Source organism: Martes martes (genome assembly GCF_963455335.1).
Source record: "Martes martes genome assembly, chromosome: 13".
Lineage (NCBI taxonomy): Eukaryota > Metazoa > Chordata > Mammalia > Carnivora > Mustelidae > Martes > Martes martes.
The window spans coordinates 18,150,540-18,174,949 of record NC_137901.1 but is presented as its reverse complement, the minus strand read 5'-3'; positions in this window follow the sequence as shown (position 1 = coordinate 18,174,949).

Here is a 24,410-nt window from a genome sequence, read left to right as displayed (position 1 = left end):
GTCCCCAGGGGTGCTCTGGCCCTCCTCTGGAGGAAGAGAACATTCTTGGGGCTACCCTTCCGTTCTTTCTGGCAGCGCCCGTTGCCTTCTTTCCCTCGGGGTCCTCACAGGCCTGGTCCCCCTGGCAAGCCACTGTCAGAAGCCGCTGTTCTTCCTAGACTTGTGCCCATTTCTCCCCAAGGGCTGTCACTTTGGGAGGCAAGCAGCTGAGCTGGCTCCTGGAAGGTATGACCGAGCCTTGCTAGAGACCCAGATGGAGGCAGGAACCTCAAATGCCACAGGTCCAGGTCCCGAAGGGGCAGAAGTACTCCCCAGCAGGACTGAGCTCTCTCCAAGGGCTTTTCTCCAAATGATTGAGATCAAAGAGTTTATTTCTGAGAATGGACAGCCCTCCCCAGGATATATCTACGTAAGCCAGAAGCAAAGTCTATATACAATCAAAACACAGAGCCATTTCAGTCAGTCTGGGCACAAAGGCAATTAATCCGAATTTCCAATGCAGAGACAAATTATCCCAAGACAGATTAAATTATTCATGGACTTAATGGCTTCTTTTTTGTATTGATATCACTTCAGTCTTGGTGATAAGTATTTCAGTGGCTATATGAGTACATTTCAGTTTAAAATAGCTGCTTCTGATACACAGCATGAAATGAGCAGAGTCCTCATGGCCCACATCTCCCCCCATTACCTTCATAGTCATTCATTCATTCATTCATTCACCGTCTCTACCCTCACCTAGCTCACTGTTGGGAGAAGACAGACATTAAATGAACATTTCTCCCCATGTTGTGGGTATATGATTAAGGGGATTCAAAGCAAAACACTCGGGTGATCAGTTAGGCTGAGCCAAGCTTTTCTTCTCCCCCCGTTTTGCCCATCTCCCACCTGCCAACCTCCCATGGGGCTTATTGATCTCTGACATGGCATGATGTCAAATCACATGTCGAGATATCTTTCAGTGTGATGCTGACAAAGCCAAGAGGAGCTCCTTCTCCCACACCCACTGCCCACTGGTGCCAGTTCCAGGATTATACCCATCGCTGGCGGGATGACGCAGCAGCAAAGACGCCCCATGGAGGGAGGAAGATAAATACAATTTCTGTTGGGCCCATGGATCTCCCCTCTGAGCCATTTAATAGTTGGGGAGGTAGAGAAAGGACAGGGAGGAGCCGGTGTCCAACGGGCTTCCGAGGGCAGGGGACAACTCTAAGTAAATCTGCCATTCACGGAAGCCACAGTCCCTGCTAACAGTGCCTTGGTGACAAACCCCTGACTCCATAGCCCCAAAACAGAGGGACAAGAGGTGAGAAGTAATTTGGAATAGGGAAGAGGAGGCATTAACAAGCCGATTTAAAATACCCACTAGGTGATTAAGGGGATTAGGCTGGTGTCCTGCGCGCAGCTCTCTCCCAAAGCAGCAAGCCAGGCTGAGACAGGCTGGCAGGAATGCGCAAGGATGCATCTTCCTCCTCTCAAGAATCAACAGGAACACCGGGAATGTCCGTCAGGCGTTCCTCTGCGCTGAGCGAAGGACAGTCTTTGGTCACGAAGACAATCGGGCTCTGCTGACAGCCAGTCTTGTAACCTCATTCTTTTGCTCCGGGTTCTGAGCTAGGAGGGGTGGCCGGAACTCTGGGCCTGTCTCAGGTGTTCCCAGGCCAGAATTTTATCACACTAGTAGGAAAACCCTCCACCCTGGCATTGGCATCCCAGAATATATTAACGTGGAGGGCAAGTTTGGGGAGTCCTTCCTGATCAACGGAAGGGCAGGGAGCAGCCACAGCCAAATGTCACTAAGCTCAACAGAGACAGTGCCTGGTCACCACCCAGGGCTACTCAGAGGGAGCGGCATCTGTGAGGGGCCAGGACTGGCCCTCATGTTGTGAAGGAGAAGCTTTGAACTTGCTCCCTAGTCTGAGAACGGTGCCCTTCTCACTCCCCTTGGTTCTTGTTGGGGCTGCTGGCATCCCCCCACCCTGACCTGGCTTCTTGCCAACACACCCTCCTAGGGCCCGGTCTCACATCTCTCGCTCCGCCCCCACCCAGCATCCATCCAACGGGACATCAGGATTTTAAATGCATCCAAGCTTTGAGCTGGAGGGAGGGAGCTCTAACCAAGGTGGGCGGGCATTTGGGGAACCTGAGCCTTCTGGTACTGCTGGAACCACACTGCACAGCTGAGCAGCTGGCCCAGAGGGTCGCGGTGCATGTTAGGCATTGCCGGAGCTGAAATCTGCAGAGTCGCCCACCCCTTGTCCCCAGTGCGCAAGACGGGAGTGACAGCGCTGTCAGCCAGTGGGTAGGAAACTGCCACGCTGTCCGCTCATGGACTCAGGCTGTCAGTTCCTCCCCTGGTCTTCCTGGGCTCTAGACCCACTTCACTCTGGAGCTCCAGGTTTCCTTCAGGGTGTCCCAATCAGGGTCAAGTGTCCCCGCCCTGCTAGAGAGTTCTTTCGGGAGTGAGTAAAAAAAAAACCCAACAACTCACAGAGCTGGTCTCAGGCAACCATTTATGTGTCTGGGAAAGAAATGGTTTCCAGCTTTCAGAGATGGGTAACCATCCAGGAGGGTTTTCTCCTATAACACAATCATACCTTCATTGTGAGCCATTTCAATTATTTCAACGGTATTTCCTGGGGATGACAGTAATGAACCCCCAGACCTAGTCCCTGCCTCCATGCAGCAGCGAGTCCAGAGGATAAAAAGGGGTGCAGATGCGGAAGCAGAATTTCCCACACAGTGCGGTGAGAACCCCAGCAAAGGGAGCGGAGGGTGAGGTAGGCATCTGAGCTTGATGGAGGTCGGGAAAGGAGCTCCGGGACAAAGAAAGTTCGTCAAAGCGAAGCCTTAGGGGATGAGCAGGAGTTAGCAGGCAAAGCCCACGGGGGAGAAGGGAAGGAGAGAAGAGGGCTTCAGGGCGAAGGAAGAACAGGGTTTGGAGGGAGGGGAGCTGGGTGCGGTAGGGGGAACCATGAGGGGTGTAGCCGGACCTGGGACGATGGGTGATGATGCCGGAAAGGGGGAGAGATAAGGGGAGGGCGTCTGGAGTGAGACAGTCTCTCATCTGGAAGTCCAGACACCCATGTGTCCTGTGCCACACCAGGCCCCACGGGGGCGCCGATACTGATCCTGAACTCCTTGTCGTCAGGTGATGCAACATGCTGACCTCGGTGCCCCCAGCTCCCGGCGCATAATTGGTGGTAAAAAGTGTTTATTGAATGCGTGCATGAAAGCATGAACGAGTGAATATAAGACAGAGTCTCTAACTTCAAAGTTCTCCGAGTCTTATTGCAAGATGAGATTATCCTACATCAAACAATTAAAGAACAGCACAAGACAGAACATAATTAAGTTCTAAATCATCCAGTCCGGGCTGTAAGTGCTGGAGTTTCAGAGAAGGGAAAGATCAATGTTGGCTAGAGGAGTTAAGGATGGCTTAAACGTAATTCCCCGACATTACAGTAGCCTGGAAACAACAGTGCCTGTCTGAAAACTGAAGAGAGATAAAAGCCAGTACATAGAGCCTTATTTACCCAGTGTTGTACAGTAGACCACCACGATATTGGAGGACTGAATTAGTAACACTGGCCTTGGGGGTAAATGCTACTCAAGTGGATTTACTCCTGTACGGCTAATAATGGGCTTTGACATAATTTAGTCTCATCATATTCTTTTTTAAAAATATACTTATTTGAGAGGGAGGGAGAGAGAGAGAGCAGGAGGAGGGAGAAGCAGACTCCCCACTGAGCAAGGAGCCTAATGCAGGGCTCGATCTCAGGATGGTGGGATCGTGACCCGAGCTGAAGGCAGCCGCTTAACCGACTGAGCCCTCCAGCGGCCCCTATGTTTTTTTTTAAGATTTTTTTTTATCACGGTGAAATTCATAAAACATAAAATTAACCATTTTAAAAGGTGCAATTCATATCATTGTGTAACAAGCTCCTCCCTCTACCTAGATCCAAAACATGTGGATCCACCCCAGAAAAGAACCCTGTTCACTGTATCCTTGAACTAGCAAAGCAATATGGTAGAGCTCATGAGCCCTGCAGTCTCACAGAAGGCTCGGATTAGGCCGCTCAAATGTGGACCTGGGCAAGATCCAATGACTTCCGGGCCTCAGTTCCATCGTTTATAAAATGAGAGAATTAGGATGATAACCAGGTTCTCTTCTAGCTTTATAACACTGTAATTCAAAGCACAGTTGTCTTTCACATTTGAAGATCACCGGCATAAAAATAGATTTATTGGTTAGCTATAATGTGCAAAAAAAAAAAAAAATCACTGAGCATGTGTGTGCGTTTTAAGGGGCGGAGGTAGTACGGGGGAGACTGGCTATGCTCTACCGTTTCTCCTTAAAGAGCCAAATTTAAAAAGCTGTTTCTAACTTGGGCTTTTACATCTTAGCTTATAAATCTCATTATTCTGTATGAAAGTCTCACAAATTTTAACAACCACATTAAGGGACATTTTGATTCATGGTTGATTCCATTTATAAACTTGGTTAATTAAATTCCTTTAAACATTTTAAAGATTTATTTATTTTTTTAAGATTATTTATTTATTTATTTGACAGACAGAGATCACAAGTAGGCAGAGAAGCAGGCAGAGAGAGAGGAAGGGAAGCAGGCTCCCTGCTGAGCAGAGAGCCCGATGCGGGGCTCGATCCCAGGACCCCGGGATCACGACCCGAGCCGAAGGCAGAGGCTTAACCCATTGAGCCACCCAGGCGCCCCTCCTTTAAACATTTTAAATGGCAGTTATAAATTTACAATGTTCTATTTCCTTTTTAAGCACCTCATTTGACTGATTTAATAAACAAAAACCTCCCAGCTACTTACATCCTTATAAATCTAATAAATTAAACATATGAGTATGGTAAACCTTAAGTTCTCCTAAATGTTTTAACTCTGTATGTTAATTTTATAAGATTTCCAGGTGAGAGCACAAGTCTGACGAACCACTCCGTTCACATTCCAAGCTAGTATCACAAAAGTTAACAGTTACTACAGAAGACGAATTCTCTTAAATATGACAAATGTAAAATACCATATATGCACAGAATTTCCTAATACAAAATGTCAATGCTGACAGTTTAATTTTTAATTTTAAAGCCCCCTGGGAAGAAAATAATTTTATCATCCAAAACAAATTTACAGGCGTTAACTTTCCCAGGCTCCCCCCAACCACCACCACTGGCTGCAATTTCTTAAAAGACTAGGGCTGTTAACCAAAAACTGGCCAGATTTTCGTCTGCCACTCCAGCATCCAAACTAAAGTCATGTTTCCTGTCACTACTCACGGTTTCCGAAACTCGAGGAATGATACGGTCATGCGGTCCTGGTTCTCCTCGGGTTATGATTTCCATAATTTTTAAGTCATGCGATGTCTGTAACCTCTCCTCAGGTAACCGCATACTTGATTGGGTTCAATAATCTATTTGCCACTCCATTCCATTCTGATTTATTTGTTATTCTTCCTCTCTGTTAGGGCTTTGCAACTTGTATGGATATTACTATAATAACTGATTGAATTCTGCATGTCTCTTATGGCTGTGTCTGACTCGAATTACAACTCCTACCAGCAGTCTTCACCCACAGATACACAACACTCACACACTCCAAGATATTTTCACGCCCATGTAGGAGCCTAGACAAGTTAACGGCCAACTCTGACCATCGAAGAGAATCATAAATCTAAACATTTGCTTAGGAGACCTACCAGGGGGATAAATGAGAACATCTACATAAATTAAATGTGAGGGTCCGTTAAAGAAGCAGGGGTCTGATTGAAGATCTGAAAGACATTCCAGACCAGCTGGGGAGCCACACGTCATTTGGCCCCCACCCCTAGTCCCACTCCACCTGGAAAATCTTTCTCTTTCTCTGTAAGACTTTTTAAGACCACGTGAGGGATTCAGAAGTTCGTTTCTCTCTCCTCTAGACTCAACGCTTAAGCCCCTTGTACCGGCATTATCATAAAGCCTTGGTAATTGCTTGAACATGTTAATTTATCTTGCGACGCCCTGGTTTCATCTGAGTGTATTTAAAGGATTGGAAGTGTAACCGGGAAGAGCTGGAGAAAGGGGTTTGGTGTGTGAATGCAGAAAGTCTGAGCGCAGAGACGATGGGTAAGGACTTCCCGTTTCCTCCAAGCACTGAAACGGAGAGGCTCAGGGCATGGTCGTGGATGGCATGGACCCTTCTCTGCCTCCCCTCCCTCCCGTCAGAGCTCACCTCACCGCTATAGCTCTGTCACAAGCTCTCCCTCCCTCCCTCCTTTCTGCTCCCTCAATCCAGAGAGTGTAACCTTGTCGGAGGGTGGGAGATCGGGAGATCGACAACCCCTTAGCCCCCCACCCCCAAACCTTATTGCTGTGGCTACAATCAGAGTCAGGAGCGGTTTGAATGCCCATATTGATAATCACAGCTGGGACTGCATAAGCGAAATAAAGGCAGCAAAGTAAGAGCTGGTGGACAGTCAGAGACCATGGAAAACCCATCGATTGTTATAGCAGCTTCTTTCCATAGAGCAGAACGAGCACGGGAGAGCTGAACTCTGGGTAATTTCTAGCAAACAAGGTGCTGTAGAGTGTTATTGGGTAGGTCCTGAAACATCAAAGCAGATCCCCCAGCTCCCTGTAGAACGGGTTTCTTTCGTGTGGAACAAAGAGCCGGCTGCTGGCGGTGACAGCGGTTCCCCGTCCGCCGCGCAGGGGGGCCAGGGGAGGACGTGGGCAGGTGCAGAGCGGCCCAGGGGGGGCTGTGCTGACCACTTCCGGCGTCAGAGGAGACAGAGGAGACCCACCCTCCTTCTTGTGTCGGGTCTGTCATCGGTGAGGTCAAAGATGCCACAGCCCTGGCGCTCACTAGCTGTGTGACCTCCGGCAGCCCTTCATCCTAGGGCTTCGGCTCCCTGCCTGCTTCCGTCACAGGGCTCCCATGAGGACCCATGAAGAAGAAGCTGGCAGACATGTCCACGGTGTCCCGGGATCCTTGGATAATCCCTAGGAACCAGGACTGAAGAGGAAGCTCCACTGCCCGAGTCCTCAGAGGGAAGACAGCCTGCCCGGTCACCAGTCATTGCCCCTCAGAGTCTACGGACTCCATGTGTCGCCCTCAAGAGGTCTTGCATGTTACAAGAAGATGCCTAGAAGTTCTCAAGAACAGAGCCCCCCACCCCACACACAATTTTTTTGTTAAGAATGTAAGCGAGCAGTACTTGATCTATATGCATGACACACCGTGGTGAAGCTTCAGGCACTGAGACATTTTGGTAAGCTACTTGGTGGCAGGAAGTCTTGTAGCATTCTCAGATCACAGTCAAAAAGGTAATGACCCTGGGGCAGCGGGATGGCTCAGTCTGTTAAGTGGCAGACGCTTGGTCGACTCTTCAGCTCAAGTCGCACTCTCAGGGTCCTGGAATCGAGCCCAGTGTTGGGCTCTGTGCTCAGCGGAGAGTCTGCTTGAGGTTCCCTCTCTCCCTTTCCCCCTCCCACCCCAAGCTCTCCCTCTAAATAAATAAACAAATAAATCTTTTTTAAAAATAGATCATGACCCTCCACAGAAAGCTAAACCAGCGCTGACACCTTCTTATTCCAAACAGACTCCAAGGCCACTTCCCTTGCTCAGTGCTTGGGGAAGCCAGCCTGAAAGAGAAGGCAAATCTACCCCTGTTGCAGCTTTCCCACTGCATTTGAGGCATCTGCATGCAAAACTGGGTCAGAAATGACTGGAAATGGAAAAGTACCCAGGAGTGATTCTCCTGACAGACAGCGCATGCTGCTCCCCCCGCAGCCCGCATGCCGGTGGGTGCAGGTGGGAGCAGGGGGTGGGGGAGGTTTGTTCCAAACACCTCCTCTCTGCCAGGCAAGTCGGGAGAACACGAATAGACAGGATATGCCTTGAACAGCAAGGAAGGGAAATGATGAACCTACTTTTGCCTGAGGTCCCGTGTTCTCCTGGTGGATGATTTCCTAGAAAATCAAACTTGTTTGTTTGGCTGCCCTGGAAAAGAAGGGAGCCCAGGGAAGTGGGCAGAGGTGGCCTGGCCCTCGGTTGCTTGACAATAATCGAGGTCAGTTCCACACAGAGGTGTCAAGTGGGTCTCGTTCTATTTATTACAGTACAAGTGGGGAAGGAGCTGGTAGTGGTTGATCAGTGTTCAGGCACACTGACGGGCAGGAGAGAGTGTCCAGAAAAATGACACCACCAACACAGCTGACCTGCGGAAGGGGCACCAGGAAGTCTACCGTGTCTCCCCTCGGAGCCTGGGGGTTACTCCAAGACCTTTTGTGTTCTTGCCTGGTTTGAACTTAAATGTTTTCTTTAATATATTAGTTTATGAGGGTTTCATTGATTATCATAAGATAAATGATGTCACTTTGAAAAACATTTTCTCTCTTTCATCATTTTAAATAAAGGCGACAATATATCAAATGGCAAAAACTCTCCTTAGGTTTGGGTTCTTTCTGGACCCATATATTTTGCAAAATAGATTTTTCAACTCTCTGGAAAGAGACCCAGAATGGGAAAGAAAAATGTAAGGGTTCCCTCTGCTCTTCTTGTCAATTTCCTTGAAGTTGAAAATCCATCTTGCCCGGCCTGATGCGGGCTAATTGCCAAATTGGGTTGCTGCCTCCTCACTCTCCTACTTATTTAGCTTCTTGGATGGTCTCCAGACCTGGTTCCAAAAGGGCCACAAAGGAGTTGAAATGTGCTTTTTCCTGGGCGAGTCAGGGGAGCCCAAGGGCTCTGCCAGGCAGATGTAAGGCAGCCGTGTGTTCGCAGCAGCACATCCCCCCTCTGCCCTCAGGCCCCCTGCACAGGGTTGTCCTCACTGTTGGTCCGGATGACCAGCTGTCTCCTGGGCTTCCACACACCAGTCCCAGCCTGAGGTGCACGGCCAAACCTCAGCCTGCTGGGTAAGGGAGGGGGGGAAGACAACCTATCCTTAAGTGTCCTGAAGTATCGTTTCTTATTTGAGTCATTTCCTAAATGCCTGTTAGCTATTTTGAGGACAAGTTTTGGGAAAATGGCTCATATTCTGATTATGTAAAATTCCCTTAAAGGCAAAGACTTTAGCTCGTGTGAACTTTTCACACAGCCAACACTCAGGACCAGTCATGGCTCCATGAGGCCGCTTGGTTCAGTAGGGGCCGGTGCCCGGAACCTGGGCTCAGAAAACTTGGCCGTGGCGCAGGTCAGCCCAGACCTGCCACTAACTTACTGGATATAAGTGGCTTGTGCTTCTCACCCAGCAGCAGCTGTGGCGAGGACCCAATGAAACCAGGATCTTTTAGCCACAGAAGACGTTAGAGAACAGCTCCTGAGGCAACGTGACTTGGAGGGGTGCGTGAGCGGCAGGCAGCCCCTAGTGGTCTTAGGGGCACAGGAAAAGGCCCCAGGTGGGGACCCCCAGCTTCTTCCAAGTGTGGGTCTCGTAGTCACAGGGAAGGTGTGAACGCTCAGGATGGTCTGAAACGGACGTTCTGGAAATATCACATTCGTGGTGTCATTTCCCCTCCAGAAACTGCCCGTGGTTCCCCACGTACTCCAGACCCTCAGGTTCAGCGCTGCAAACCTGCCCAGCCAGGCTTCTCTCCTCCTGCATAAACCTTCTTTTCCCTTCAGACTGGTCTCCTCACTGCCACCAGAAGGCAGCTTCCATTCCTCCAGGTTAAGATATAACTCTTTCTGCGTTTTTAGGTTTTTTCTGCAAGTAGGCTGGGAGCTCCTGGGGGGAGGGGAGCAGGAACAGTGGCTAATTCATCTTTATATCCTCCGGCGGACAGTAGGTATTCAATCAATGTGCACTGAGTGATCAATATGAAAAAATCCTTCTATCTCCAGAACCTCGTTCAGATCCAAAAGCAGAGAGAGCAGGAAACAGTCTCTCTCCGTGACCTAGTTGAGAGCTCTCATGTGCTGCGATTACAGGCCCCGAAAAAAAGCCCTGTTCCTCCAGCCACCTCACCTCCCCAGTGCCTCCAATGCCTCGAATGCCTTACAAGGAACACAGTGTGCTTAACAGAACTGGAAAGGGGGAAGTTCAGCAACCAGGCTTATTTCTCTCTCCCTCCCTCCCCCTTTCATCACCTCCAACATGGATGTAGCTTAGTAATAACCGCAAGGATTTATCAAGCGCTTGTTGTATGCTTCGCCCAGTGGTCACCACTTCTCACATGTTATTTCATGTAATCCCGACGCCAATCCTTTGAGGTGGGTTCTATCTCCCACTTGAAAGGTGCTGAAAATAGCAGTGAAGTTGTTGCCCGGCGTCACACGGGGAGCGGATGCACGGCAGACACCCCCCATCTTCTTTTAAAAGCCCCTGTTTTAAAACTACTGTGAAATGCAAGGTTGAACCTTCACCTTGGCAGGGAAGGGGGCAGTCCAGACAGCTTGGACCCACACTGTCTTTGGCTTCATACGGTCCAGCAGCTAGGCTGCAACACTTCATTGTGGTTATCACAGACAAGATAGGACAATCACAGCTGCCCCACCAACACTCAGAAACAGGTCAATGGATTTGTTCAGGGGTACAGCATATCCTTATACATGCCACACTGTAACAGGTGAGTGACATGATCATGTGGTTTACAGAAAACTCACTAGGGACCAACAAAACATACAGAACATTTATTCACTCACTCATACATATAGCAAGTGTTTATGGAGTGTCTACTATATTCCAGGCATTGTGATACAGTGGGGGAGGGGCGTAAAAGTAATCAATACTCAGCATCGAGGGGCCCACTAGCTAATGAGAAAACAGATAGGCAGACACAAGATTACAGAGTGCAAACGGGGAGTGAGCAGTGTCTGCAGGAGGCTGGAGGGGGTGGAAACCAACAGAGCCTGGGGAGGTCACAGAAGGCTATTCCGTGGCCCTGGGGTCCTGCGCTCTCTCCTTGCAGATTTTCATGCACATTTACATCTGACACCTGCGCCTCTTCCCACTTCTCCGCCTTCTTCCATAACACTGGCAGATTCTCCAGAGGAGAAGGGAAATTTGACTGACAGCTCAGCTTAGAAGCTCTGGGAGCTGCCACAGAGACACAATAGCAGTTCTGAGTCTTCTGGAGAGGCCATAAGATGTGGGAGGGAGAAACGAAGGTAGGAGGAAAGACAGCGGGGGCTAGAGAGAAAACTAACGAAGATTGCCTACCAGGGAGCTCCTCAAACCTTCTCTCTCGCTCGCTGAATCTCTGGAACGTGTATTCCCTGGACACCACTGAAAACAAACCAAAAAACATAATGCATTAAAATATATATATATACACATATATATATACACACACACACAAACATATATATGCACATACATACATACACACACATATATGCACATACACATATTAGAGCCTCCCACTTCCCCACTAAACTCAGTGCCCTTTATCCTGTCCTCTCTATGCACACCCCAAAATAGCCAAAACCCCAGTTGGAGGTGGTATGGGGGTCTAATCTGGCTTTGAGCCATCGAGAACCCATTGACAATCTTGCCTAGCCCCTTGCCTAAGAAGCCATTATGGGAGAAGTTAATTCAACACAGCCAAGCTTGTGATGATGGAGGACAGAATGAATCAATCAAAACATTCATATATATTTGATGAACGAGAACCTTGAATGAACAAGTAAATGAAACTTTACTGAGGTCCTCCTATATACCAGGGCCTGTGCCAGGAATGTTTAAGGGTATTACTTATTGTAATCCTCCCACTAACTTTAAGAGGTAAGGATTATTACCTTCATTTTTGATGGCAAAGATTCCGAGAGTCAGACTGGATAAGTTGTCTTTTTTTTTGCTAGAATGTGTTAGAACATGCTAGAAAGTGACCAAACTGGAATTTAGTGGATTCTCCCTTGTTTTACAGCTGAATCTGAAATTGTGTGCTCTGCTGGATGATGGTAGGCACATGGGAGAAGTGTAAAAAATAGAAGATACTTGAAAAGCTCATGGCTTGGTGGAGGAGAATAATATGTGTTTCAGATACAGTGGGAGTGGAGGGCAAGGACAGCCATCCCCAATAGATCATACAATGAGGCATGTCACAGGCATTCCGGGGCAGAGGGCTCCGGTCCTGCCAGGGTCTACACAAAGGCTCCGTGGAAGCCCAGAGCACTAAGCTCAAAAGAACATGGTGCCAGGTTGGTCTGGTTCAGATAGATCAATGGAGAAGTAAAAGGGAAAGCCCAGAAACAGGCTCATGGGTAAAAATAATTTACTCTGTGATAAAGGCAGCATTTCAACTTAGTTTGCATCCGATGGCTTAGTCAATAACTAGTTTGGGGACAACTGGCTTAGCCATTTGCTAAAAAGAAAAACTCTATTCTGGATTTCTACATTACATTTAAAAAATTCCCAAAGAATTAAGAATTTCCATGAAAATAATTCTAAAAGAACCCTGAAAAATATAGGTGAATAATTTAACTCAGAGGGGAAATTTTTTCTAATTATATTTGCAAAAGAAGTTTTACAGGGGCACCTGGGTGGCTCAGTAGGTTAAAGCCTCTGCCTTCGGCTCAGGTCATGATCCCAGGGTCCTGGGATCGAGCTCTGCATCGGGCTCTCTGCTCAGGAGGGAGCCTGCTTCTCCCACCCCCCGCCCCAACTCTCTCTGCCTGCCTCTCTGCCTACTTGTGATCTATCTCTGTCAAATAAATAAAAAATCTTTAAAAAAAAAAAAAGGATAAACAGTATGAGTTTCCTCAAAAAAAAAATTTAAAAAAAGTTTTACAAATAACTGATTCAACTTCAGAAAAATTTTAAATCAAATACTGTTAAAATTTAAATGCTATATAACACACCGGGAAAACATTTGGAACATACATGAGAGACAGAAGTTAGTATACTTCATATATAGGCTGCACTTACAATCAATAAGAAAAGATGCTTCAGTTTTTAAAAAATTTGGCAAAGGATATAAATGGCATATTTCTCAAATAAGAAATGTGACTGGCCAAGAGGCCTGTGAAAAAACTGTTCAAACTCACTAAGTTTTAAAAGCAAATTAAAATTTTTAATCGGAAAGTGTTTTTTGTATTTTTTTCATTGTATCTTTTAGATAGGGAGCATTTTTACATGCTTCCAAAATAAAAAAAAACAAAGAAAACAGTGGGCAAACTCCCTCCTGTTCCTGTCCCCCTTCTGCCTAGTACTCACCATACCCCAGACAGATGCCCACTGTTACAAATATTTGTATGTCCCTCCAGAGTTTCTTTTCATCTCTATAAGCAAATACCAGTATGCATTGTTACTTTTCTCCCTTCGAAATGAAATATAGCATATTTTATTCACAGTTTCACACTTAGCTTTCTCTGCTTAACAACATATATTGGACAACTTTCCATATGGGTATATTAAGAGCTTCTTCTCTATTTATCATTAAGCAGTTTTTCAATGTATAGACATACAATAATTCATTTAGATATTTTCTAACCTTTTGCTCTTACAAAAAAGTGCTGCAATGAATAACCTTGTATGTACGTCATTTCTCAAACATGTTGGGGTATCTATAGAATGAATTCCAAGAAGTGAAATTACTGGGAAGAAGGATATATGCATTTTTTATTTTGAAAGAGGCTGCCAAATTGAATCCTACAAAGGTTTTATCAATTTACACACCCACCCAAAATGTATGAGTGTGCCTGTTTCTCCACAGCCTTGCAAACAGAGTGTGTTATCAAACTTCTGGAATTTACCACATGGATGAGGACAAGTGATATCTCCAGATAGTTTCAATTTGCATTTCTCTATTATAAGTGAGTCTGGGCATCTTTCCACATATTAAACAGTCATTTTTATTTCTTTTTCTATAAAATGTACCTTTACATTATCAAAATCATTCTCCATTTTTTTCTTTAAAGGATAATACCTAGGAAGAATAAGAGCACAAGAACCTAGCTATAAACAGGGGTAAAACATGATTTAAAACAAACAAACAAAAAAGGGTTTTCAGGTGTCATTTGGCAACATATATCAAAACCCTTAAAATGTGAATATTCTTTGACTCATAAACTCCATTCGTAGAAAGTCTTCATAAAAAAAAAATCATAGATATGGAACGATGTCCCCATGTAAGGATGTTCATCAAAGCGTTGCTTATGTCAAAAAACTAGAATCTGTCTCTCCCTGGATTTTCCTGGTGCTCACTTATGTTTCTCTCTGCACTTTTTTTTCTTTAATCTGGCTTTTCTCATGCCTTTAGTGCCAGACATTGATCATTGCCTCACAATGGCTTCTCCAGTATGGCAGCCTCAATAAGCAAGACAATCTACATTGGCTAACAGTGTTATGTCCATGCCATGGTTGGCAAATAGGTGAGCCAACCTCTCTGAATCCCGATTCCAAATTCCTTGGAGAGAGAATATCATTATCTCAGGAAGACTCTATTTTGGAAGGATGCCATCACTTTAAATAGCGATGTCTGAAGAAGAAACAATTCTTGTCTAGTGGCTCTGAAAATAGAGTGGTGTGTGGCAGTTAGAGCTTTGAAGCATCAGGAACATGCACCCACTATCACTTCAACCTCAACGAACCTGCTGGGCCCCCAGAGATGGTAAGAAGCATCCTGACCCTAGAAGTTTAAGGATGCAAGACTGGTCCAATGGGCTATAGTCGTTATCATATTACAATAATGATTTCTTCAGTTGGTGGGCAGTTTAAAAACAAAGCTTGTCAAACTAAATCATAATTCCTATGATTTTACCTTGAACCTGCAGCTACTTCTTGTGAATAGGGAAGAAAACATCTCAGCTACAGTATACATGACGGTAGAGAAAAAAATCCTCTTTCTGATGTCTTGAGAGCATTTTGCAATTGCAAAACCTCTATGCTGTTCTTGTTTTGTGAATGCAAAGGGGAGACTTGCATAATTTCTTTACTGGAGGAAAAAGGACCTCTGGTGAGTAGAGGACTTTCCACAAGTTTATCTTAAGCTCAGGGGACAAATTAGAGAGTCTTTTCAAAGTTAGGAGATTTTGATATGGTAGAGAAAGTGTGAGAGAACTCTTCTTTGGAATTTCTAGCTTGGGAACTTGAGTGGATCATATTAAATGAAGTGATTCAGAGTGAAGAGAAGACAGAAATAGAAAAAAACATAGGGAAGTGGCAAACACTGATATAATGGTTGTTTGGGTCACGTTGAACTTGAGATGATGTACTTCTGCAGGTGTTACAGGTCTAGAGATATGAAATGAGTCTGGCACTGAAATTTCAATCCCTGAGTATTCTAATTTGGGTTAGAGAATCTGAGACACAGACTTGGGTACAGGTAGTTTAGCTGAGAGGTGATGCCACGGAACAAAGAGTAAAGGAGACAGGGAATTAAGTGAGACAGGGAATTAAAAAAAGCCAATAATGGGTGCTTTCCTGAGTTGCTTATCTCAGTGGGCAACTGGGGCTTGATCTCACTAGAGACACTTGGAAGAACAATGGGGAAAGCATGGAATAACCGATTCAGAACAATCCCTTTAAAGATGCGATCCTGAAGCATTTATCTCTTACTCATATCCTCCATCAGCTGAGGGTTGCACCCATGAAACATGAGCTCCTCCATACTTCCTGCACTCAAGTTGGGCCTAGCATAGCTTTAGAAGAAACCATGAGGCAGGGCAGCAGGGAGACACTTAAAGCATGCCTTGAGATCTTCATCATAGCTGCACTAGAATCCAGTGGGCTGAGGAGATGTGGTGTGTTGCACATAAAGCATGTTCTATGGGAATCAAGAGACTTTGGGTCATATTTGACATCATGAAGTAGAGAAGATTGGTGAACTGGGAAGAAGAGAAGAGGCATAAGAACAGAATCTCAGGACCCAGAGGAAAGGACAAAGAGTGATCAGAGGGGCAGGGGAACCAGGATAGTGTCACATCAGCCAAAGGAGACATGATTATCAAGGAGACAAGGTCAACAGCACCAAATTCTACAGAGTTAAAATGGGTTGAGGTCATTGCTGACCTTGGTAGTAAGAGTGGGGACAAAAGCTTCACTACCTTTGGGGACAGTAGATATAATATGAGCAAAGGGAAGTAGAAAAGTATCAGCCACTCTTTCAGAAACTTTGTTTTTAAAGGGAAGGAGGGAAGTCCTAGTAGTTGGGAACAGGGGGATGGGAGCAGTGACATGCTGGTAAACTTAACAGCCAACTCTAAGGACACACACATCAAAACCCCCATGAGTTGGGGCATTTTCTGGTGTTTACAGTGCCAATACTCCCACTGAGGCTGGTTTCAATCTACGAGTGTGATGTCAATTGTCTTGCAGAATTCCTGAAATTGTAGCAATCAGCTCTTGTGAGCTGGTACCAATTAGCTCCAGCATACCACTGAATGGGAGATTAAGAATGTTCTTATTAATTGGAGAAAATTTTAATTAAGGGGACTGAGTCAATGGAGAGGGAGAGACAGAAGACACAGGGACACAAGTAGAGTACAATGAAAATTCTTGGAGACGAAGGGGATGGAGTGAGAAGAACAATGGCTAGTCACCTTGGGATGGAGTAGAGTTAGTAGAGAAGGCCATGAAGAGCTAGAGGCAAAATGGAGAGGCATGGAGGAAGTCAAGTACATGCTGTGGAGGGACTGGGGGCGGAGGGAGGGGCCCCCATTTTTAATAGATAACATCATCCACTGAGAGTTCGAGCAGGAGATGAGGATGAGAGCTGGGAGCACTTAAGAGCTCAGACTTAAGAAGAAGATACATTGGAAGAAAATGCAATGGGAATTTGGGTGGAAAGGAGATACATCAGGGAAGACACAGACCTGGTGTGAGTAGCCACTTTACAGCTTATCCACTGGGAGAGCTGGGGTCAGTTACTTAAACTCTTGAACCTTAATTTCTTCATCCATAAAAAAAAAAGAAATACATAAAATGCCTACTTCGAAGGATTCTAATAAGGGTTAAAGAGGTAAGTATGTGCTGGTGAGTAGCTGAAAAATAATAGCAGGAGAGTTTGCTGAGCATTTAACCTTGTGCCAGACACAGGCTTCATGGTAATCTCATTTAATCTTCACATGAGGTAAATTCTGTTATATCCCAATTTAACAATGTAGGAAATGACCTACAAGTGCAGAGAATTAACACTAGGCCCAGAATTTGTACTTGAGCGTTCTGGCACCTCTATTAACCGTTGCACAAATCTGCCTCCTACGATACCTGGCTCGTGCAAGCTGGTAGGTGGCAATTTTATCCCCTCCGTGAAGAAGGAGAACAGGTGGTAGAAATGTTAACAAATGGCCCAGGAATGGTGTTTAATTAGAAATGACTCCAAGAATCACTTTACAGCATTCACAGGTGGGGTCAGAAATCATAAACTAGCCACAGTGTCGATCAGCATGGTCCATAAATGTTCATCAACTTGAATGAGAGACTAGCCTCTTTCCCGTGAGTAGGTTTTGGCTGAAGTGCTGGGGGGAGGGGCACAGTAGGAAGTCTCAGGAAGGCCCTGAGTCTCTGAGGCGGGGGAAACAGAAAGGGGGGGGGGGGTCGGAATGTTCTCTTTTCTCTACTAGATCAGGCCTACCGTATATGGTTGCCCAGAAGGACAAGCAGAGGAAATGCAGCACATGTACCCTTACAGATTTTTTAACAACAGTCATGGTCAAACCTATCCCCACATCCAAGTCAATGTAGCCAAGACATATTTCCCAAAAACCAATGGCCTTAGCACCTTCCCCCCTTATTTAGTTTGGGATGGGGAAAGAAAGGCAATTCTTGAGTGTTCCGGAAACTGGAAGCCAGGATACTGTCCCTAAGGGTCATCGCCTGGGACCAGAGAGATAACGATGGTGGCCGGATTCTGGACACCTGGCCCGGCTTATCTTTTAGTCACTGAGAACCTCTGACAAACTGACAGGATTGTGTGCCCATTCTGGGCAACTTCTTACAAGACTTGAAAGCAAGAGAGATCTACCACACAGAACATATGGCCTAGATTTTGTGCTTCCCACATGAGGAGGCAGAAAGGGGGTTCAGAAAGCCACTTTTGGTTTTTTTGTGCAGCTGTACATGGTGTGAAGTGTGTCCGTTTCATTGACTCCTCCGGCATCTGGTAAACCAAGGCCAGTGGTTCACCTACAAGCAGCTGTCAGGAAAAAAATGTCAATAGGCCACAGCTTTTTGCCCCCCCCGCCCGCCCATCTCCTGTGGGGAGGGGCTCAGTTGAGTTCCCAGGCCATGGGACACTGAGTGGTGGGAGTTACCTCTCATCTCCTGCAACAAAGAGATTTTTGCAGGCAGGCCCAGCAGTTGTGAGTATGACAAACTGTCTCATATTTTTTAATGAAAAAATGATACTTCATCTTTCTAATGACAGAGAACTTGGAGGTGGCTTACAGTAATATATGCCTTTTTTAACACATGGCTCGTCATCTCAGGGCAACAGCGGTATGAAGGATGGAACAGCAGACAAAAGGTTAATAGAGCATTGGGCCTTTTTTAATTGAAAAAATGACTGAGGGACCCCACAGCAGACCGAGTGGTAATAGCATTACAGACTGTAAGTACCATTCCAGAGACTTACTATTCATCTGGGGGTAGAGCAACAGACATCAAACCACGTCACCAAGCCTCAATGCCAACGGGAGTCCATTCCCAAGGAGGTTAAAAAGCAGCACACGGTATTTTTCAAAAAGATATATATTTTTAAAAAGACATCTCTCCTTTTTTATTGTTCTTAATTTACTATTACCTCTAAGAAATAAACACACCATGTGTTGGCCCAGTGTGAATCCATTCTTCTTTGTCAATGTGTCTGACTCAAATGTAGTCAGATTTTGCAAGACCAGTCCTCTTTCTGGGCAAAGTTTTATTTATTTTTTCACTCAGGCAATAGGAAAAAAAAAAAGTATTTTAACTTCAAAGAGCATTTTCTGAGAGGATCCAGCGTGACACAGAAAATGAGTCATTTCTGATGGGCTATGGGACATGAAAATGAGGTAATGGGTGAGAAAGAGCTTTGAGGGTATAAATATGTAAATAGGAGCTTCTCCTTCAGCTTGATCTTCATGTAACTACATTTGTTCACGTGAGGATTTCCAGTCTCCCAGGGTAACTTGAAATCTTCTGAGTCTTGGAGTACACATGGCTGAGCCCAGGAATGGCTAGATTTGCCAACCTCTCAGCCCAAAGTAAAGAAGGGGCCACATTTAACCTTGCGCTTCCTAAGCGCTTCCCAAGCAAACACAGCGTGGCTATTCAAAGGAGGACTTAGGAGCTGCCCAGGCAACAGAAGGACAGTCAAGGAGTCACTGTCCCTCTTCTGGGTCTCTCCAACCTACTCCCCCTACCCCCCTGCCAAAGCAGTGTTCCGGCCTAAATGACCAGAAGATGTGCTCTCCGCACTCTCAGCAAGCCTCTTGTCCGCAAACAGAAATGCTTCCAAGGCCTGCTTTTACCTCTTAGAAGACGGGTAAGAATTCATTTTCACTCATCATAACTCAAAAGTCAACTGCTCACGACCAGTCTAGAAAGATGACTTTGTCAGAGGGCTTTGCTGGTTCTGAAATGGCAGGGGACATCTAGAAACGGTCACTGCTGGCAAGCATAACCTCGCAACAAGGGTCCTTTGCAGCATCCCACTGAGTCTCGTTGAACACACAGCTGCTCGGCTGCTCTTCCGGCTTTGCTTCATGGAAATAACACAATTTTCAAAGACAAAGTAACATCGGCTTACCTTGCTACTACTCCAAAACAGTGGTGGATGTTTAAAGATTTTATTTATTTGACAGACAGAGATCACAAGTAGGCAGAGAGGCAGACAGAGAAAGAGAGGGAAGCAGGCTCCCCGCCGAGCAGAGAGCCCGACGTGGGGCTCGATCCCAGAACCCTGGGATCATGACCCGAGCCGAAGGCAGAGGCTTTAACCCGCATCGAGCTCTCTGCTCAGCGGGGAGCCTGCTTTTCCCCTCTCTCTCCCTGCCTCTCTGCCTACTTGTGATCTCTCTCTGTGTCAAGTAAATAAAATAAATAAATAAATAAATAAAAATAAAGTCCAATCTTCTCAGACTTTGAGTGTCTCCAAAAGATAAGTGGGTGTGGGAGAAAGGCATTATAGCTCTCTGAGAAGTTAAAACAACACATTTGTCCCCTGAAGTCCTCTGCTGTCTGGAACAGATAGGAAAAGGGAGTAGGTTTGATACCCTCTGCGTGGAAATCGGGGGCCTGGTTGCTGAGGGGTTAATTGGGGCTAATTTGAAATGCACATGCTGGAATCACTTTCCCTGGAGAACGCATCTTAAGCTCCCCTTTGCTGAAAGCTGATGGTCTCCAGCTCATTGTGGGTTGCTCCAGGGAGCTCAGAGAAATGATATGTACATGGACCCAGTAGAAAACATAAAAATAATAAATGAAACTAATAATGCAAAAAGGGTTCGGAAATAAGTAGTCCCTTCTGACACGAGCTGTGCTGGAAGCCTTGAGGAAAGAAGGCTGGAATATTAAATGAAAGATGTAAATTGTAAAAATTGGAGCAGTAAATTTTCCTTTGGAAGAAGAGGGATCTGAGCTCACAGGAGCTGGTTTCCAGTTCGGGTTCAATCCTAGGAAGGCAAGCTTCCCCTCATTTTTCGCAAAGAGTCTCAGGAGCAGGGAGGTGTGTGGAGGGCAAGGGGCACAGGTGAGCAGGACTGGCAATCCGCCATCCTCATAAACTAGAATGCACTCTGTTTCCCCGGGGGCTGCAGGGGCCCGAAGGTGACACAGGACAGCATCTCCTTGCTGGACCTTTTCCTTCCTCTGCAGAGGTCTCTTCACCACTGCCTGCTTCTCCCCGGACATACCCAAGCAAGGAAATAATGCCACAGTGGCCAAGTGGAAAATCCTGACAAGGGAGAACAGAAAAAACCTAATGAGGCCGGCCTGCGTGAATTTGATCGGAATGCATTTGCAAGCGAGCGCAGGGCCACAGGATGGAAACGCGAACATGTCCGGTCTGGTTTGCTCTTAAAAGAAGGAAAGAACGGGGGGAGGGTGGGAAGACCCTCTTGCAAAGAGGAGACCATTCTTGCTCTTTATTTGTATGTTGCTGATTTTCTGGTCTCAGTCACAGTGCTGCCTTAATTTCATCGGTTGGTTATTTTCAGCTGAAAATTTACTGGGCGTACTCAGACGCGCCCTAGCCTGCAGCAATCCAGAAGAGCCAGATCTTGCCGAATTTCATCCTTTGTCTGAGGCAACTGGGCCACACCACCCACCTCTGAACCCAGCCTCGGCTCACCTCCCCCTACACACCATCCAACTCCGTACTTTGGCAGGTGGAAGATGGAGGCCTCCGAGCTGTGGGGTGCAGAGCAGAGACCTGTGGTCCCCAGCCCAGCCTGGTCCCTCGCTGCTGCTTCCCACTCTGTCGCTGAGATGCAAAGAATGAGAGCAACCCGGGACTGACACCACCCTTTGGTGGCACGTTACGCCTGATGTCCCCCACCCCCAATGTGAGCATCAGTGGCCTGTGAGGGACAGACATGGGTTCCAGTCCTTCTGCTTGCTCACTCAGCACATGGCCTGCATTCATTAATTCATCCCTGACTCAGTAACTCTCCCGAGCATCAAGGATGCGCCAGGCACTGGGTCTCCAGTCGTAAGTGGGACAGATGCGATAGACGCCTCCATGGGGCTTTGTGCGATAAACACCAACGATGTCCTAAGCACCTAGGGAGGTTGGAAAGGTGGGAAGAGATAGGATTCCTGCCTCCCAAGGGCTCCATCCAGTTGGGGAGATCATACTTGGGCTGCCCAAGTGAAGGAGCGCATCCCAGTTTCATAAAGTAGAGAAGCATGGTTTGGGTGGGGTGAGTCATAGAGCGGGCTCAGAGTTCTGCCTTTACTTCAAGCATCTTTTAGAGTGCTTCTCTAGGGGCCCTGGCCGCTGAAGGGATTCCTTCTTGGTCCACCCCTCTTCTGTGCCTTCTCAGCCAAAGCACAGTCCAAGCAACCCTCACTGACCACTGGTAACACCCCTGGGCTGTCGCCTCACCAGTTCCTCATCAACCAGCTGTCTTGGTGTCCTAGGGCTGCTGCAACCAAGGACCACAAACCCAGCGGCTTACAACATCAGAAATGCATTCTCTCACTGCTCTGAAACCTGGACGTTCAAAATCAAGGTGTCGGCAGCTCTGTACTCCCTCTGAGACTGCGGGTATGATCCTTTCTTGCCTCTTCCAGCTTCCTGAGATGGCCGGCAATCCCTGGCCTACCTTGGCTTAGAACCTCAACACTCGGATCTCTGCCTCTGTCGTCACCTGGTGTTCTTTCTGTGTGTCTCTGTCCCTGTGTCCAAATTTCTCCTCTCTTATAAGGACACCAGTCCCTTTAGATGAAGGGTCCTTCCTACTTCAGTATGACCTCATCTCACCTTAGCTAATTGTATCTGCAATGACCCTATTTCCAAATAGGTCACATTCTGAGGTGAGTACTGGGGACAGATCTTTTTGGGGGGACACAATTTAAGCCATGACACAGACCATACCAATCCAGCTCACCAAAGTTCCCTTGAGGAAGCTTCCAGAACTATTGTGCTCTAAGGCAAAAAAAGAAACAGCTTTCATGTCTCTCCTTCACCATGACTACTGTGTACCAGAAGGTGCCTTCAATCAATATTTATTGAATGATTCTTTTCAATCTCCTGATATCCTCTCCCCAAACATTGCTGTACCTATTTTTAAAAACAGAATCACAGTGGCTGCTAGTCTCTCAAAAGTGCAGCCTAGTTTCATAAAATCCCCACTTATTTCATTTTATTTAGCATACACAGTCTTTGAAAGATACCAGGCTAGGCACTGCGGGGGTTACAGAACTTGGTTTTTTTTGCATATGCTTACCAAAATAATAGTAGTGAGGATCAAACAAGAAAACAGTTGACCACTGGCACGCCGAAGTTGTCAACTCCCACATCCCCTCCGTGTGAGGTAAGCTGAGAAGTATGGCTCTGTATCGTGCACCCTTCAAGGACATGAGGGCAAAAGCAGCTTCCTTAGCCCAGAAGTGAGTCTAGCCACCTACCTGTGTGATCCTCTTCATGTCGATGCCTATGCCTGCCAAAAACGATAGTCACTAGCCCTCTGTAGCTGTTTAAATTTACTATTAAATTAATTGAAACTAAATAAAAATGTAAATTCATTCTTCAGTCACACTAGCCATGTTCCAAGCACTGAATAACACAGGCAGCTACCCCACTGGGTGGCACAGATACGGACTCCCCTCACTGCAGAGGTCCTATTGAACGGTCAGTGCAGTAACCGGAGTGAAGGGGTTAAAAACACTGTGGCTTTGTAAAAACAAAATGGCTCCTGCAACAAAGGAAGCGCTTGACCGGATGAGGAACATGAGGAGGAGGTGAAGACAGGCTCGTGAATAGAAACTCTAAGTTACGTGCAAGCAATTCTCCACGGCGAAGAGGGGAAGTTGTGATTTGGATACCTACAAAGGTCCCGGGCACATTCCTTGCCCGGGCCACTTTGCGGCCATTGTCCCCCGCCGAAGTTGGCGGGTGCCACCAGGGGAGCAGTGGTGTGCATGTTTAGCTGAGAGGCACCCTCTCGCTGTGGGATCATGAAAATATTTATGGAGAAGTGGCATTGGGGATGGGATGGAAAGGTCTGGTGGGTTTCAGACCCGCAGAGATGAGGGGGGAGCACCGCAAGCATAGGGGGCCATGGAAGAAACCCTTGCTATGCTAGATACAAAGCAATAAGAGAGGGTGACGTTTCCCTCCTCAGGGTTCCAGAAACTGTCGCAGGTGCACTTGAATTAAAAGAAAAACTCACAATACAGATAGTTTATACTGATGTAAACATTAGGCACAAAAGGCCTACAAATGGTTAATAAGGTAAGGCGAGGTGAGGCGAGGCTAGGCAAGGCAAGGGGAGATAAGATAAGGCCTTTGCAGTGTCTCAGTGGCCCCCCGTTTTAGGTACTGTTAACAGCCCTCAGTTCTACAGGTTCTTTCTCAGAAAGGCTCTATGAATTAGGAAGTGGGAGACTCTACTTCTCCAGTCCTGACCTACCTGGGCATTCTGCCTCACACCCCGGCTCATCCAGGCTAACAGGATGAAACTAACACTGACCACAGCAACCGTTTTACTGTGCCTTTACCAGAAGCCACACACCATGCTTGTCTGCTGGGGAACCCCCACCCTTGACTTGAAGATGAAATCGCTTTGACCCCCATCCCCCTCCAACCCCCTTCAAAGCCCAAGTCCTTCCTGAAGATTTCTGTGACTTCCTGTGAGAGTTCCAGGGTCCTCTCCTTCAGCCCTCATTGTCCTTGCTTTCTCTGGACTGTCCTTGGGCCACCTGGACCCAAGTCTCCTACCCACCCCACCCCCCACCACGACCCAGCGTCCATTAGGGGATCTGGCCTCACCAAGCATTTCTTGAACGTTCCCTGGAAAAACCGAGAGAAAGGTCACTTG